This window comes from Argiope bruennichi, chromosome X2 (genome assembly GCF_947563725.1).
Source record: "Argiope bruennichi chromosome X2, qqArgBrue1.1, whole genome shotgun sequence".
Taxonomy (NCBI): domain Eukaryota; kingdom Metazoa; phylum Arthropoda; class Arachnida; order Araneae; family Araneidae; genus Argiope; species Argiope bruennichi.
The window spans coordinates 93,416,101-93,433,120 of NC_079163.1; the positions used below are offsets into that span (position 1 = coordinate 93,416,101).

Genomic DNA, 17,020 nt, shown 5'->3' on the forward strand with positions numbered 1-17,020 from the left:
TTACTTTCCTGCCTTGGGTATCTTTTTAAAATAGTTATTTAAAAAATAATATCTAAAACAATTCATAACTGTGTAGAAGCAAAAGCATACGCTTTTTGAGTTAAGAATTTGCCTTCAACTAACTGACTGGAACTATTTTGATCTAAAGTATATAAGGCTACTCAGTCCTATTGTGAACCTTTTGGGGACGCAAAACGACCCTTGCCCAGCTCGAGGCGTAAGACGAGTGGCGTATCTAAGAGCCGTACATCTCAACAAGGTATGGGCAGGACTGTCGGACGATAGGGCGAGAGTCCGGTGGGCCGGACTGTCTAACGATACCTCGGAACCTTCCAGATTTAATATTACGAGCTCGCGTTGGGTAATGCATATACTACTAGTTCTGTCTTACAAGCTTGCTGTTTACAAGATTCTGCTCTGAAAAGGTAAGAAGCATTCACACAGTCTCAAAATTTTCGGATATGGGAAAAAGAAAAAAATAAATTCGATCAGTGTTTTGCTCAAATTATCTTGGTTATTGATAATTAGTGATTCACTTGGTATAATGTTTTTAATACTAAATCAAAAATACAAACTTTTGTTATTCTATTTACTAATCTGTCACAATTATTTTTAACATTTTTGAAAGCATATACTTGATATGCGTTATTGAATGCAGCTCTAGCAACGTATATTTTAAATGATGCAATCTTCTGTTTTTTATGGATATATGCATACTAGAAATATTAGTTTACAACAAAGATAATATTCTGAACTTAGAAAGATCTAATTAATTAGGCATAAAAATAAAAATAATAATGTGAAAGTTTAGATAAATAACATCATATTTTACTTATTCTTCATTTTCTGCCTTATAAGAAAATGGCATGTGTGAACTTGTAACTTATAGTTCTGTTTGATCAAAGAATTATTTTGATTCCTTAAAATCACTTTTAAGGCGTATTTTAATTTTCTATAACAAATTACATTTTAAAGTAAAGCAGTCAATATTCAATATTTTAAAGAATTTTTTAAAGATGTTTTTGGTATCAATGGAAAAAGAATTTTGAAATGATTTATTGCTATAATGGAGTCTCATTGTTCTTGTGAGAACTAACATTAATACTGCTCAAATGACAATTCTGAACTTATCTGATAAATAATACAAATCTTGAGAAGTATATGCTTTAATTCACACAAAAAAGTACCTATTTTATGTTCTGAAAATATTTTTCTTTAAGAATAATATTAACTTACATTTTGCTTAAGGAATCCAGAATGAAATCATAAATTTATTCTTCTTTTTTTTTTCCTCATTATTCTAAAATATAATTTACAATACTTTCTTACATAAGAAATATCGACAAAACAGGCACTGATTTTTAATGTTATTCGACATATTCATCTTATGTTTTAGTATAAATGTTTTCAGATAGTATTTGATATAGTAAAACATCTCTTTAAACATGAATATAAACATCTGATTTAACAATTTTGCAAATCAAAGTATTAGTATAAGTCAAGCAGTTAAAAATTGTTTTATTACTTTATTAACGATGAATATTTTGCAAACTATCAAATTACAGTGTTTTAAAATCTCCAATTATGCATTCAGCGAAACTATTATTATTGGCTAGAACTTCATGATTTCTGACATGATATGCAATTTATTCCTAGTAATTTAAAGGAAATAAGTAAATAGAAAGGCTAAAAAGAGTGTAAATAAGTTTTATTACTCTGAAAAATGTGAATACTGAACAAAGAAAACTGAAGTGGTCTCTAAATATGAAGCAAATACATTTCTGAAGTTTTGTGTTTTCTAAAATTTTGAATAAAGCTGAAGACATTTACATATGCAAATGACATTTTTCTTGCAAATTTCATCTTTTACTTTTCAAATTCAAATGCAAAAGTTTAACAACATTTTATATATTAATTACAGGGAAAAGAAGTTACTACATTTTACAAACGAAAAATTACTTTTTGCAAGCTTAATCCTTAAAATTTTGTTTCATAACTTTAAAAAAATGTTTTTTACTATTATTTTCGATACCATTTATCATTTAATTAAGGGGTATTAGTGTTTTCAGTTAGTTACCATGTGTATAGTTTCAAAAGCAAAAATATACTTATATGGAAAAAGAATGAATAAAATCTATTTTTCGCTCTTATAATTTTTTGATAAATTTATTAATTGTTTGTTCTTCATTTTGCTTAAGACATCTAATATACGATATGGCATTTTTTAAACATATCTTGCAAGTCAAATTCGTGATAATAAAAAAATCGAAAGTGTTACAAACTTGAATTCCTTTTTTGCTTTGGATTTGGAACTCCTTTTGGTAATTGAGTAAACAGATTACATGTACAAATTTAAAAATATGCTACATACACAGAACTGTTTTGCTTACTATTACTTTTTTGTTTTAAAGCATTGAACTATTTCATTCAACTATTCTGTCAATTTATATTAGTTTAAATAAATCATAGAGAAATTTAATAAATATTTTGCCTTGATAGTACTTACTTACAAAATTTGCCTTGATAGTAAAGATACTTACAAAATTTGTAAAAAGTAAGACTAGTACTGCCTTATTCACACAAATTTGTTTTGATAAATTGAGTTTCATATAATTTTTTTATCTGATTTTGATTGCAATTCTTTCATTTTCAACTAACGTTAAAGGTAAAGAAATAATCTGTAAATGAATGCTATTGGTAAAATAGATGCAAACTTTTGGATTTGTTACTAAGCCGAAATAAATATTAAAATATATTCTAACAAAATTTTGAATTTCATAATTCCGAAGTAAAATTACAATTGTTGAAATTTATATATTTCTTTCTCGAAGAACTTAGAGTTTTTTCTAAAGCTTTTGATGACGAAAAATTCTTCATTTATATCATCTTCATAGGCATTAAGCAATTATGAAATTAAAGTTTAATTACTGTAATTAAAATTAGTTCATGATTCTGTAACATTTGTCTATATTATATATTCCTTATTTTTACTATTTCTTCTTTCAGAAATCTCTCATTTATGATAAAAAAAATTAGCCTTCGTTGATAAAATAAACGGCATAAAAACAGAAATGAAGAACTGTTTTAACAGGTAAGCCACAATTTACAACTTCTTCTTTCAAATATCTTTTGCTTAGTACTTAGATTATTTAAGCTGGAAGACTTATAAAAATGTTATGCAGTAATTAATTATTTTCAAGCTATATAATGATTTATGCTAATCAAATGAAAATGAAAAGAATTCATAAAGTAGGCATGAAGTGTAATATTTCAAATTCCATTTCAAATATGTACAAGCCCCATTCCCTTTGATCTTATTTCATCGTAAAATGTGCATAAAAGAGTTTGTCCGTAAAATATTGAATAATTTTGTTTTATAGTATTAAAAGTATAAACATTGAATAATTCTTCCATTTCTCATCAGTGCACATTTCCTTAATATGATAATCTAAAAACCAAAATTTATTCATTGAATAATTAATTATATTTTCAGGTAATCGATTCTTTAGTATTTTAGTCCAACGACTGAATTAATGAGGAAATTCTTGATTTTTCAATTGGAATTGATCTTAAAATTCAGAACGAAAAAAAATCTGTACAAGCTATTTCCTTGTAGTTATTGCTCACCCTCTTCTATCTCATTCTATCTGAAACAAATACGAAACCATTTAAATTTTAGAACTGTTCTTTCAAAATGGTTCAAAAATTTATTTACCTTTACTTTGCTACTAAATTCATATTTTAGTAAGAGTAATTAAAATATTAAGCTGTAAAATATATGCCACTATCTTCTACTTTTCAATATCTTTTAATTTCATCCCATGAAAAATATTCTAATGTCTTTTGGTTATTTATGAAAAGTACTTTTGTATGAAATTGTAAGAAAAAAAATATCTGTAAAAAGAAGCACGTTAACGAAAATTGTATATTTATCTTCTCTAAAATTTGATTTCTGCCACAGATTAATTTAGAACAGTGAAGATGATGATAAATTTCTTCGAATATCTTAAAGCAAATTTTTTCATTGATTTTTCTCATGTCAAAGTTAGGAATATGAAAATATTACAAATACAAACATTTAGATGTGATATTTCGGCTGTTATGAAAATAATAAGATTGAAAAAGATTTCTAAAATATTCTCACTTTTTATACAGAAATAAACACAAATAAAATTATTTAGAGCACCATATGATTGTTTATATAATATTGCACTACTAATAATGCGATTCCAAATGTTTTTTCGGTGAAATTGCTATTTCACGTGGCATCCTATATATTCTTAATTGCTTTTAAAAACTAGTAAGTCATTTGAAATTTCAAATTATAAAGTCATTAGTAAATTGAAATTTTAAATAGTTAATTCATACTTATTTAAATTAAAAATTTATGCATGCAAGCTCATCTTGGTTATTAAACGTCAAATTTTATTTTTCAGTTATTTAACACAAACAATAAAATTTTGAGATCTTCTCCTTCACCATTAGTGAATTTTCGTAATAATTAATGAAAAGACTTTAATTTATTATTTCAAACATGTATGGCTATAATGTGGATGCATTCTCTCATATCTTCAAATATTTAACAATGATTAATAAAGAAAAAAATTTGGTTAGTTGCCGTTATGAATGATGCAATTTTATCCAATGACACCTAGGAAACTTATAAATAAAAATTGTAACATTTCTGATATTTATAGAGAAATATTCAAGGGTTATTACATATTAATTGTTTTAATATATTAAAACTTTATGACTTTTAATATTCATGCGATATTTTCTTTTCTTTCACAAGACTGGATTACTTTTGATTTTGGAGAATAGGTTTCAAAATTCCTTTCTATGAATACGTTTATTAAAACGGGTTAAATAACCGTTATAACTTGTTATTAAACCATAATAACAAGTGTCATACTAGACTGAATTCTGCCTTAGTCTCTAGATTTAACAAGAACTAAATTAACAGTATTTACAACTTTAACAATATCCATAGACGGCAGTATATAAAGAGTTTTTCAAAATATAAATAGTGTTTTTTTCAATAATGTATTTAATTCAATTGAAAATGATTCAGGACAATGTGTATAATTTATTTACTAGTAAGATTCTAGAGAGGAATTTATGGAAGGAAGTAAGTACATTGAATCAAATGATGCAATGCCTGTCTTTTACCCAAAAGTCTATATTCTCTATTAAGTTAAGAATGCCGGTATCTGTTTTCATGGATTTTGAAATCCAATTCTATTCTGCGACAACATCATCTTTGCTCACAGCTGGCCCTTATACTAGTTGATATATGACTATAACGTAACTAGTTTCAATTGAACTAGTAAATTGTCATGCATGGATTCTCCCATTTCTCAGTGCTCATCTGGTCGCAGTAGATTGCTTTAGAAATCAATTAATTTCCATCGTCTTACACTAGGCCTGTAAAGGACAGTAGATAATGACTGAGTAAGAGATCAATTCAATGCTATGAATGGAATTGTCCTCCAAATTTGATTATTTTCCCCAGGTAGAGGGAAAAAATTGAGCGACCTATGAGGTTTCACGTAAATCTATCCATTCATTAGCTAGAAATTTACGTCCGCCTCTTACGGATAAACTTTAGACTTCAATTAAATCTGCACTATCAGTTAACTTATATTTACATGGCAAAAGGTATGGATAGAATCAGGGCTGATAATTAATTATAAAAATAATCTTGTTTGCTGCAAATCAATTTTTTTTTGAAAATTTGTAGTATCCTCAATAAAATAATTTCCAAAAAGTTTCGCATAGAAACTTTATGAAATGGTTGCAAAAACATGTTGCAGAGTAGAGTAAGCTCATTTACTTTTCTCTTTAAATAATGTTTAACTATTAACATTATTAAATTACAGTATCATTCAGCAAGCGAAGTTAATTAACTTTTTTTTATCAGAACTAATAATTTGCCTCGTATTATCAATGTTATTTATTTTTTTAAAAATTATCGAATTTATATTTAAAGCGGTCAATTTAATCAGGCCTTCTTAAAATTTTCACTAAAAATTTTTGAATCAAATGTTTTCTAATATTTGTATTTTCCACTTTTTTCTTTTACTCACAAAAGGTATAAAAAATGAGAAAGAAAGATTTCGGTGAAATTTCTTTTGATTAGGGTTTGGTTTCTCTATTTTATGAGGAGACACAGTACTTACAACATAATTTTTTAAGACGGTAAAATGGTCTTTAAAAAATTTAGGATAGAAAATAATAAAATACTGCAATTTTATTTGTTACGAAACCTTTTAAGAGTGTTTTTTTAATCAAGTAGTTAAAATTGTGCTGATAATTGCAGATAATTATAGACAGCAGCGTTGCTCTATATCCAATACTATTAAAAGTAGCTGATAATCAATAACTTCCTACTACTCCAGCGAAAACCCGAATCGATAAAAGCAATTTGCTCTTACTTGCTGATTATCTCAATTTAACAAAGCTCTTTTGTCTCTTAGGAAACATTATTCAAAATATAAATCCACTATAGGCTAACGATTTAAAACAGCATCTCAAGGAAATATTCGTCTAAAAGATAAAAATGCTGCATGTTTTCCTTTTCAAACCTTTATTTTCCTACATCAAACATTTTGAATTAATACCTATCACCATCAGGTTAATCATACAGTAATAGAACGTATTTAACCTGCGATTTTTGAATTTTTTGATGTAAAATATATTAAGAAATGAATTTATATCACATAAGTACGTAAAAAAAATAGAAAAGCTAACTAGTAGCCTATTACATGCTAAGAAAGTTGGAAGAAAGCCGATAGAAAGTAGAAGGCAGAGAAAACAACTAAACAATTTTGTATTAATTCCAAGAATTTTATGAATCCGCATTTTCGGTAAAATAACAAGCTTTCGGAAACAAATTTATAATACTGAAAATACATTTTATACTAAATCAATTGAAATGTACTAAAAAGCTTCATGGGCTTCTTGGCAATTTTGCTAATTAGCTATTTCAGAGTTGTGCATTTTTTTAAATGCTGAAGTTCTCTCCCCCCCCAATAAATTTTTCTCTATAAAATATTCTTTAAATAAATAAAAAAAATGCAATGTAGTTTCTATTGTATCAAAATATTTCACGTATCAATTTATATATCTAACCTATGTTTTACTCTCTTTAAATTGAGAACCGCTAATTTCTACTACGATATCTTGAGAAAAAAATTCCAATTGGTATCCTAAAACACTCAGGTAGAAATTGACGAATAAAACTTAAAAAACTAGGGAATATGTTAATCTACTCCAGTGTATCAACGAATCATATTTCCTTACAGGACTGAAGTTATCTGAATCAATCAAAATTATAAGTAACAAAAATATATTGACAGTTTAAAAAAATGTAACATGCATTAGGTAAGTTATAAATACGATTTTTTTTAAAAATTCTTGGATTCGTTTAAAAAAGATTAGACGCTTTGTTGATAAGCATTTTTGCAAGATTAATTAAACATTCCTTAGATCAGATTACAAAACATGACTTCATCGTTGTTTCAAGTTTGAACGATTGTATTCAGGGTACCAAATTTCAAAGCTGTTAAAGATGTAATTATAGTTTTATTTCTATAAAATACAAAAAAAGGTAAACAAATGCATAAAACTCTTTTTTTTTCGTTGTTTAAATGCACAAAGAAAATTGATTATTGTAATTGTTACTATTAATCGAGTAACGCATCTAGTATATGCAATTATTTCTGGTTTCACGAACGTCCCGAAGTCTAATTTTAACAATTTTTTTTTTGATAAAATAGGTAAGACTGAATTATGAGTCTTGTATTAAAAATCTCAATGAACGAGATAAAACTAGTTAAATTAATTTTTCCTTGGTCCTGAAAATTAGCAATTTTATTTATTAATGTGGGAAATCAAAGATTTAATTGATCTCGGAAATCGGTAAATGATGTCACTAAAGCTTCAGTTTAAATTTTGTGGCATAGATGGGAACAGGATGTAGTGGCCTTAATAATCCGCAAATAATGGTAAAATAATTTCATAGCATATAAATAGCTGATTGATGAAAACTTTCAAAGATTCATAGGAACTTTATAGGGCAGACAGAAAAAGTCTTATTGGATTCTTCCTCAATGATTATATTTGAGAATTATATGCCTGATATATTCATTAGGTACTATCATATAAGAATCATCAGTTTCACAAAAAAGTTCATTAATTCATTTTATTCAGTCATTTAAACATTATATAAGTTAATTTTCAGTCAAATAGCTAATTTTTAAACCTTTAAATATAGGTATAAGCAATCAATACAAAATATACAAAAATGCTTTAAATGACTTATATTTTATTTTGCTGGAATCAATGAATGTATTTTTAAAAAAAATTGATAATAAAAATTTTATACAATTCTCCCAACCTATTAATCATATTAAGAAAATTATTCGTAACATTTTTAACAAAAAAATTCCACTGTTCTGTTAATAAGATTAAATGTGTTATGAAACTTTGAGTTTCATTATTTTAAGTCAATCAAAGGTCGCCTCGAAGAAGCGTTAGTTGGAAGCTTACAGTTTTAGTATGTAATTCTCATAATTTATCTTTAATCACAGAAGAGTGGAAATTATTTTTTGTTTACAATACTAGGATGATCAGAAATATATTTTTTTAATTATGAACAATAAAATTGGGAGATTGTATAAAAATAAAGACTATGCAATGATTTGAGACATACATTTATTGACTCAAGCAATTTAAAATATAATTCTTTGTGACATTTATTTTATCATTCCATTTTATTTTTAATTGAAAGTTTATTCCTAATTTTAAGCTTAGAAATTACATATTGGGCCTCGATTAGAATAGACATTCATTGTATTTCATAACTTAAGTTTTTTCAAGTACTTTCCCAATATATAAATACTTTAAATTACATTAAATAAAAAGCCAAAAGCAGTTGGTGTCATTGGTAGTCAAAACTCTAATTAAGTATTTTGATTGAAATACACAGATTTAGCGCTAGAAAATACATATTTGTGATAAGGAATTGTAGTTTAACTAAGCCAGTAGTAGTTGATTTGAAATAATGACTTTTAAAAATAGTAATCAATGTCAGTAGTTCTATTGTTTTTATTCACAGGAACGACATTTTTTTTTTCATTTTTCAGGTAGCACAAAACCCTATTGATGTACTTTAATATAGATTAAATATTTAAATATAAACAAATTTTCAAAATAAAAATAACTCATTTTTTTTTATTGAAGGCTTCAGAACAAAGCTAAATTTTCAGGCCTAACAAATCCATAGACACCAAAAATGAATAGTTTTGTTCTCCTATAAGCTTTGAATAATTTTTTAGCTAGCAAATTTTGAAAAAGTATGAACGGAGAATGGAAAGGGTTTACGGTGAATCAGAAAGAAACTAAAGTCATTAAAAATTGTAACCGATTCACTAAAAACTTATTTCTTTTCTTGAATTTAAGGGTTTAATTAAATACCATTATCATTTAGGGATAGTTTTTCATTTATGTATAAAATATTTCCAAATTTATGTTTCTGCTGTATTATTTAAAGCAATAGATTCAACTACCTGCGATCAATAATTTATGCTTAAAAAAAAGACTATAACTGTATCGAAATACTTCCTTTCTCACGTGACACACGTCAAGTAAGTCACATCAATTTAATTTTTGAATCAATGTCCCGTCTTATTGCAGGTCGAAGGCAACATACGGTTAAATTATAGATATTAAGGGCAATTGCTTTTGTTATGTGATTGTAACTTCAAGTAAATTCAATTAATCAGCAACACAAAATTTCCCATAAATTCTAAAATGGTGCATATCTCGAAAAAAAAATCCAATTCTACGTTTTATGTATTCTTTTTTCCTTTTAAATAAAAAATATCAAACTTTTGGATTTTTCCAAAACACTATTGGAGACTTTTGATTCACGATTCACTTTACTTATTCTCTAGAATTAGTAAAAGTTAAATTATTAGAATTTCGAAAAACTTAATTGCAAAATTTAACGATTTTACTTCATGCACTCCCACCTGTTAATTTTTTTCTCATTATGAAATGAGCAAAATAAAGTGAACGCGTTCTACACTTTTTATGAGGTATTTTTTATTGTTATATTAATATTTATAATTGGTTAGAACTAATGCTTATCACCTATTTATAGAACAATTTGTTTGTCATTGACAGCAAACAAACATAAGGACAGTAAACTAACGAATAAAAGAATTTACGAAGTAAGCGTTCTTTTTCACATGACGCTTGGAAGATGAAAAATACAATGATTAAAAATAGATATTAAATTGGTGTACAGAAAGAGATTTTAAAGTCGAAATAATGATAGTTTACACCGGTATAGTCAATGCCTAAAACAGTATTCTAATCCAGTATTAAGAGCTAATTTTACACAAATTTTGTTTCTACAAAGAATCAGATTTCTTTAATCAAATTTTGAATTAAATGATTGCGTGTAGCAGTTACTTTCTGGTATAAAATAATTTTAATATTAAACATTGTGAATTCCGTCCATTATTCTGAAAGTAAAATTTTTACTTTCAGAAGCTAAACTGTGATCTTTCTATCGAAACTTGACTCGCGTTATTTATAGGGACCATTCCATTAAGAAAGATTCCTATCATAATTGTAATAATTTTATCTATAATAAATTTAGTTCAGTAAAATTTTAAAGTGTGTCAATAAAAGTTTACAAAGAATCAGAAAGGAACTAAAGTCAGTAAAAATTATAACCAAATCACTGATTCCTTTTCATGAATTTAAGGATTTAATGAAATACCATTATCATTTAGGAATATTTTTTCATTTATGTATAAAATGTTTCCAAACTTATGTTTCTGCTGCATTGTTTAAAGCAATAGGTTCAATAACCTGCGATCAATAATTATCGTTTTAGAAAAAGATCGTAACTGTCTTACAGCGCCTAGGAAACGTAAACTTTTTCATTCTTTTCACCAAATCTTCTGATACATTATTTATTAGATGCATTTTCTATCCAAGTAGTCCCTGGCTTAACTATCTGCGTTAATCTTTTCAGAAACTCTTTAGTTAAATTTCATCGTCATGCTTGCTCGAATTTCCCTGGAAAAACTTAACAACAAAATTGATTCCTTCGTTGTGATGGTCAGTGCAATTAATTCTGTATCGGATCGTTTCAAAGTAAAATTAAAGGAAGGCTCATCTTTCCCCTGATCTCCTTTCAAGCTCACGATTTAATTAAAAATTGGAGCTTCCTCCTATACCACTAAGAGACGGTTTCGCGGTAAGTGATGCGTGCAGTAGCGGAGATTAGACTCTTCATCTGAAAACTTGCTCCGAGCTCAAATCCCGATGCCTCCCTGCAGGCCGAAAGCTTGTCTCGACTTTTTATACGTTTTCTTAATACCAAGTAGTAGGGAAAACAGGAATTTTAGATCAATGTGATCCTGGTGTAATGAGCTCATTATCATAATGAAATTCGTCTACCCTTGGAGGAAGGTTTTGGTATTTGGATCTTTTCTAATTTATGTAATAAGAGCCTGATAAATAAATAGGATGGATTTTAATATCAACATGGAGTTTTTCGGAGAGAAAATTTTGGTATTTTTAATTCATTCTTGCTGAGATATAATGGGAACCGAGTCACATCAACTGACATTAGCTTGTGATTTACATTCCAAAGTTTCTTTTGAAATATTGATTGTATACAAATTTAGTTTCTTCTTTAAAAAAAAATGCTTTTAAATTGATATATTTTGGAAGGTTTGCAAAAACCCCAACAACAAAAGGAGTTCATTTTATTTGAAAAGGTTTTCTAGCATAAAATTTATGTCATTTATAGTTTATTTTAATAGAAATAATTGCATTATTAAAAATAGTTGTGGATGGTATTATATAAACAGAGATTAATTAAATTATTTTAATTTCCATGGTTTTATTTTGAAGTAACTAAAAAAGGATAAATAAAAGATAAATAAATGAATGGATTCCTGCGTATTTAAATCAGGAACAGAGGAGAAAATTCTTCTACTTAAATTAGTTTTTGCTTTGACATATAACTATTCTTGATAACCTGAAACTATCTGTTGGGGCATTAGCATTCAAGTTGTGATACACTTGAATTATAAGTTACAACAAATTCTCGACTGGCTAATTACTTTAAATACGTCTAGTAGAAAAATTGATTGACAATTTCTGATTTTTTAAAAATGATTTTTGTATAAATAAATTCCAAATTCCCATGATTTATGAAACATTTGAACTGAATCTTGACTGCATATTTAATGTATTAGTGAATTCATTTAAATTGAAAACTGGACTTGGTGAAAAAAAATTGTTAAAGTATTATTCCGAATATTAATAAAAATTATAATTTTAAAAATATAACACTAAAAATTCAATTCTGAAATCTTCATGAAAATATCCTTAAATTATTTCTTACTGAAAAATTTTCAAAAAATATAAAATGTCTTTTTTGTAAATTCTGTGGGAGAATTTTTAAATAAACACTTTTTAAAATTGTATATTCGGCTGTTAGTTTAATTTTCTGAACGAAAATAAACAAAATAAGAACATTTTGGCTTAAAAAGAGGCGTACTGAAACGTACTATAGTTACATTCGCAAAAGGAAGCTAGAATGTAATATTTTAAAGCAATTTTATATTTATACAAATAACTTTTGTCAAGCTTAAAATCGAATGAATTTACTTTCAAATTTATAGATAATTTACAAAAATTCAAGCAGAAATCATTTTATATGGAAAGAAATGAAAAATAAAAAATAAATATAGTATCAGATTGATGCTTAAACCAGATGAAAAATACTTTTGTTAAAATAAAGTATATTTTTTACTTTTTTACAGTATGAGTTTCATAGCCAATAAATATCTACAAAATAACGAATTATTACATACAAAATTACTTTCCAATTTTTGGATTTTTATCCCATAAACAAAAAAGTAATAATAAAAAATTGTATATACATATTAACTGGAGTTCAATTACAGATTTTAATGGATTCTCGAAGTTAATTTATAACTTTTTGTTTATTAAGTATGTGTTATGGACATTTTCTCGAGTTATTAATGAGCTATAAGACATTTTGAAAAAATATATAAATTTATTTTGAAGCAGCATTAAGCAGGTATCATCCTTGACTTTCATATGTAAGACAAAATTTTAGATATAAAATTTTTCAATAAAGTAGACAATGTGTATCAACAGTGTAAACGAATAAAAATAAAAAAATATGTAAGGATATTAGAATAAAAATAAATCGAAGTATGAATTAATAAAAAAAAAATTCATTTTCATTTTTTAAGAATTGAAAATTTGCATCAGTGTATTGAGATTATTTATTAAGTTACATTAGGTTACTATATTTATTTTCATTTAACATTTCAGATACATGTAAGGAAAGAAGCATTTATATATGAATCTGTTAAACTAAATTCCTTAAAATGGATTAAAGGAATTTTATTCTCAGAATTTGAATAAATTCTCATGTGAATTTCAATCGAAATTTGAAATTCTTATTAGTTTTATAGAGTTCCTGAAAAGTTTAATGAAAATCTATATTTATGATGACTTAAGTTTGGATATCAGGCATATATATATATATATATATATATATATATATATATATATATATATATATATATATATATATATATATATATATATATATATATATATATATATATATATATATATATATATATACAACTAATTGATAAATCGTGGGAGAAGATTTTTAGCAGAATTCAACAATAAAAATGAACTGGAAATCTAAAAATAATTCAAATCAGCAACTAATTACTTGATTTGTATTTAATTCTAGATATCCACGCAGAAATAAAAATTTATGTAATCAGTAGCAATAATACATGATTTTTAAAAAAAATTATTTAAAAAGAATTTTTTTTAAAGTTGACAGCAAGCGTCGAAACGTTATTGTTTTTATCTTGAAGAGTAAAAAAGTATTTATCTTCGCAAAGGAATTTATCACTTTAAAAAATTACTGCGATTAAAGCTGATTTGGCGTCAACTCGAACAACATTTCTTTAAAGACATTCTTTACCTTTTGCACCTTTATTCAGTTCTTCTTTGTTTAAATTTCCTGTAATATTTTTGTAGATTATGGACATTTTTAATAGAAATGATTTTGAAAAGCATGTGATTACGGGGGAAAATGGACTATGCAGTGCTTATAGTGTTTCATTGAATGTATCTTCATCCTTTATTAAAGCCATTTTGCTGGAAAATGGTTGTGAAATTGGTTGTTTATAATATCCAAAAACTGCTTAATGTCGTATTATTAATTAAGTTGATTTTTAATAATTTATATTTGATTAAAATAATAATTTGTGGAATATGTTTTTACTTCGAAAAATAATTTAGATACCATTACGAATAAATTACTAGAGCTATTCTAAAATTGAAAATATTTGTTAGTTAAAATTGAAAAGCATTTGCAATTATTTTATTATTAAAATTTTGGACTATATATGAATCTTTAATATTTTAAATTCCTGTGAGAATTTGTTGAATACTTGTGATTACGTTTATCCCTGATTTCTATCTTATACTCAATGATTAATATAAATGATGTAACTTTAATATTATTTAATATTAATAATGATGTAATTAATATTAATGATGCAATGATTAATATAAATGATGTAATTTTAATATTATTGAATATTAATAATGATGTAATTTTAATATTATTTAATATTAATAATGATGTAATTAATATTAATGATGCAATGATTAATATTAATGATGTAATTATACGAATTTTATTCCATTGTGTCATAAAAATTCCTATCGAATTTCGAGTGAGCTAGGGGCTGAAAGATAGATGATACTCATATTTTTAATGCTTTATCTTTCTAAATTTTGTGACTTCAATTTTTTTGAATATATTCTTTTATTATGATGGCATATAATTTACTAATATTACACTGAGCTGAAAATGTTGAACCAACTGAGAAAATGTAAAGCAATTTCTTGGTTCTGTTTTTCTAAAACTCCTGGATACATTAAATTTATTCCATAGAAAAAGAAAATAGTTATAAAATCTTTGACAATAAAGTTCATTTTTTTTTCAAACATGTATTTTGCCTTTAAAGCACGAACTTTCCAATTTCTAAATTTGGTAATATTTTCGTTTGAGTGTTTAGTTATTGTATATGCCTATATTGAAAATAAATTTTATTCCTTTCGAAAAATATATAGTTTTTTTTGTCAGGTTTATGAAGTATTAGATTTTTTTATGCATTATGCATCGTCTCAGTTCAAAAGATTTCAAGAATTTGTGATAATATTGGTGTGCAGAACGTTTTAATTAATATCAAGCACTGAGTAGGTGCTAGTGACATTAAAATGAAATAAAAAATATTTCTGTTTTGTTGAAGTTTCAGAATGGAAGAATAACTTTAAAGACGTAAAAAAATTTAAAACAAGATTACTTTGACAATGAAGTTAAAAATAGATTATTCTGAGATTACTTTTTTCTGGTTTTTATTTTTTTTAAATAAAATGAAACTTCTATTTGAGTTCAAGCACTTGCTTGTTATATGAAATATCTCAGTATTTTGGACTTTCCAATGCAGATGAATCCATAAAACGGGAAATGATAAAACTCTTAATTTTTAATTTTATTAAAATTGTCCATAAAATCATTTTTTGTGATTATCACTTTTTTTTAGTTTACTGAAAACATAATTTTAATTTTTAAAATTTACTATTGATAATTCAGGACCACGTCATCAAAAGTATCATATCAGCACCTCATATGTACAATAATATGTAAGCTTATAAATCAATACTTTGTCATATGATCTTAAGTCTTGTCATATGATCTTAAGTCTTTTTTTTTTCCATCTAAATTTATTTTTTCAAATGTAATCTGGAAAATTTTTAATTAAAATCGTTTTTACTTTAAATAAATGAATCATTTTTCTTCTGAGCCTTAACCAAAAATAGCTAATATGAAATAATGGTCCAGAAAATAAACACACTAAAAATTGTCCCTTTATTCATGTTATAATGAATTTCCTTGGAAACTATTTTAGTTTAGAATTCATGATAGGATTCATATCTGCTTATAAATGTTATGGGGGAAAATAACCTTTTATAGCAATAAACAAAACATTTTATATCATTACATGATATAGTTTAACGCTCACGATATATCGCTTTTTTATTTGTATAAGACGCCTGGTAATCTCATTTAGAAAATATTGTTTATCTCAAATATAAAAATTGAATCAATAGTCCCTAACATAAAAAAGAATTTCGGAAAGTCCGAGTTTTTCTCCAAATATAGATTAGATATTAACATTTTATTTATGATCTTAAAGATTTTTCAAGTCCCTTCAGTTTTTATCTAAACCAATATATTTTCTGCAACTATCAACAAAGAAAATATCGAAGGAGCTCTAAGGGATCAATATCTTTGGATCCTAAATATAATATCTCTTAAACATTAGACAGCAGCTTCTAATTTGAAACGACGGTCATTGAAAAAAATCCATCTGTGGATGAATGCATTGATAATCTTAAGAGGATAAGGGCCTTCATTGTTCTGCTTCCAAGTACCACAATACATCTCGAGACAAAACCGGAAACCAAACGATAAACGATCCATTACTTCATCTCGTATCGGAAGAAAGTTAGAATGTGGTAATTCATGAATTCAAGATGTTTGGTGTTGGTAACCACATCGCTTTGAAAGAGCGCGATCTCTACGAAATATCGCTATCCGAACACTTGGAGTACTACGATTCATGTCTACTCCTTTCCAAACACCTTCCAGAGACGAATCAAACACGATCTATCGTTTCCGGAATAATGTGAAAGGAGCAAGACCACAAACAAATGCGGTCCTTTTACAGTAACTATTGATTGTCAAAGAGAAGGGGGATAGGCTAAGAACATTCTCGCCTTATATAGAAAACCAGTCAAGGAAGTCCGAACTTATTGCTCCATCCTGATTGATTATTTTGAAAAATGTAGAGGGGGA

At 26.1% G+C, this 17,020-nt stretch overlaps 1 long non-coding RNA gene across 1 annotated transcript in view; it reads left to right on the top strand.

The window, feature by feature from the left end:
- Positions 1 to 324: 324 nt before the first annotated feature.
- LOC129960992 (uncharacterized) overlaps positions 325 to 17,020 on the top strand; it is a 74,400-nt gene continuing 57,704 nt past the window's right edge. The window contains exons 1-2 of the long non-coding RNA XR_008783739.1: positions 325 to 425; positions 3,007 to 3,091. This is a non-coding gene — a long non-coding RNA (uncharacterized LOC129960992). The remainder of the gene's footprint in view (positions 426 to 3,006; positions 3,092 to 17,020) is intronic.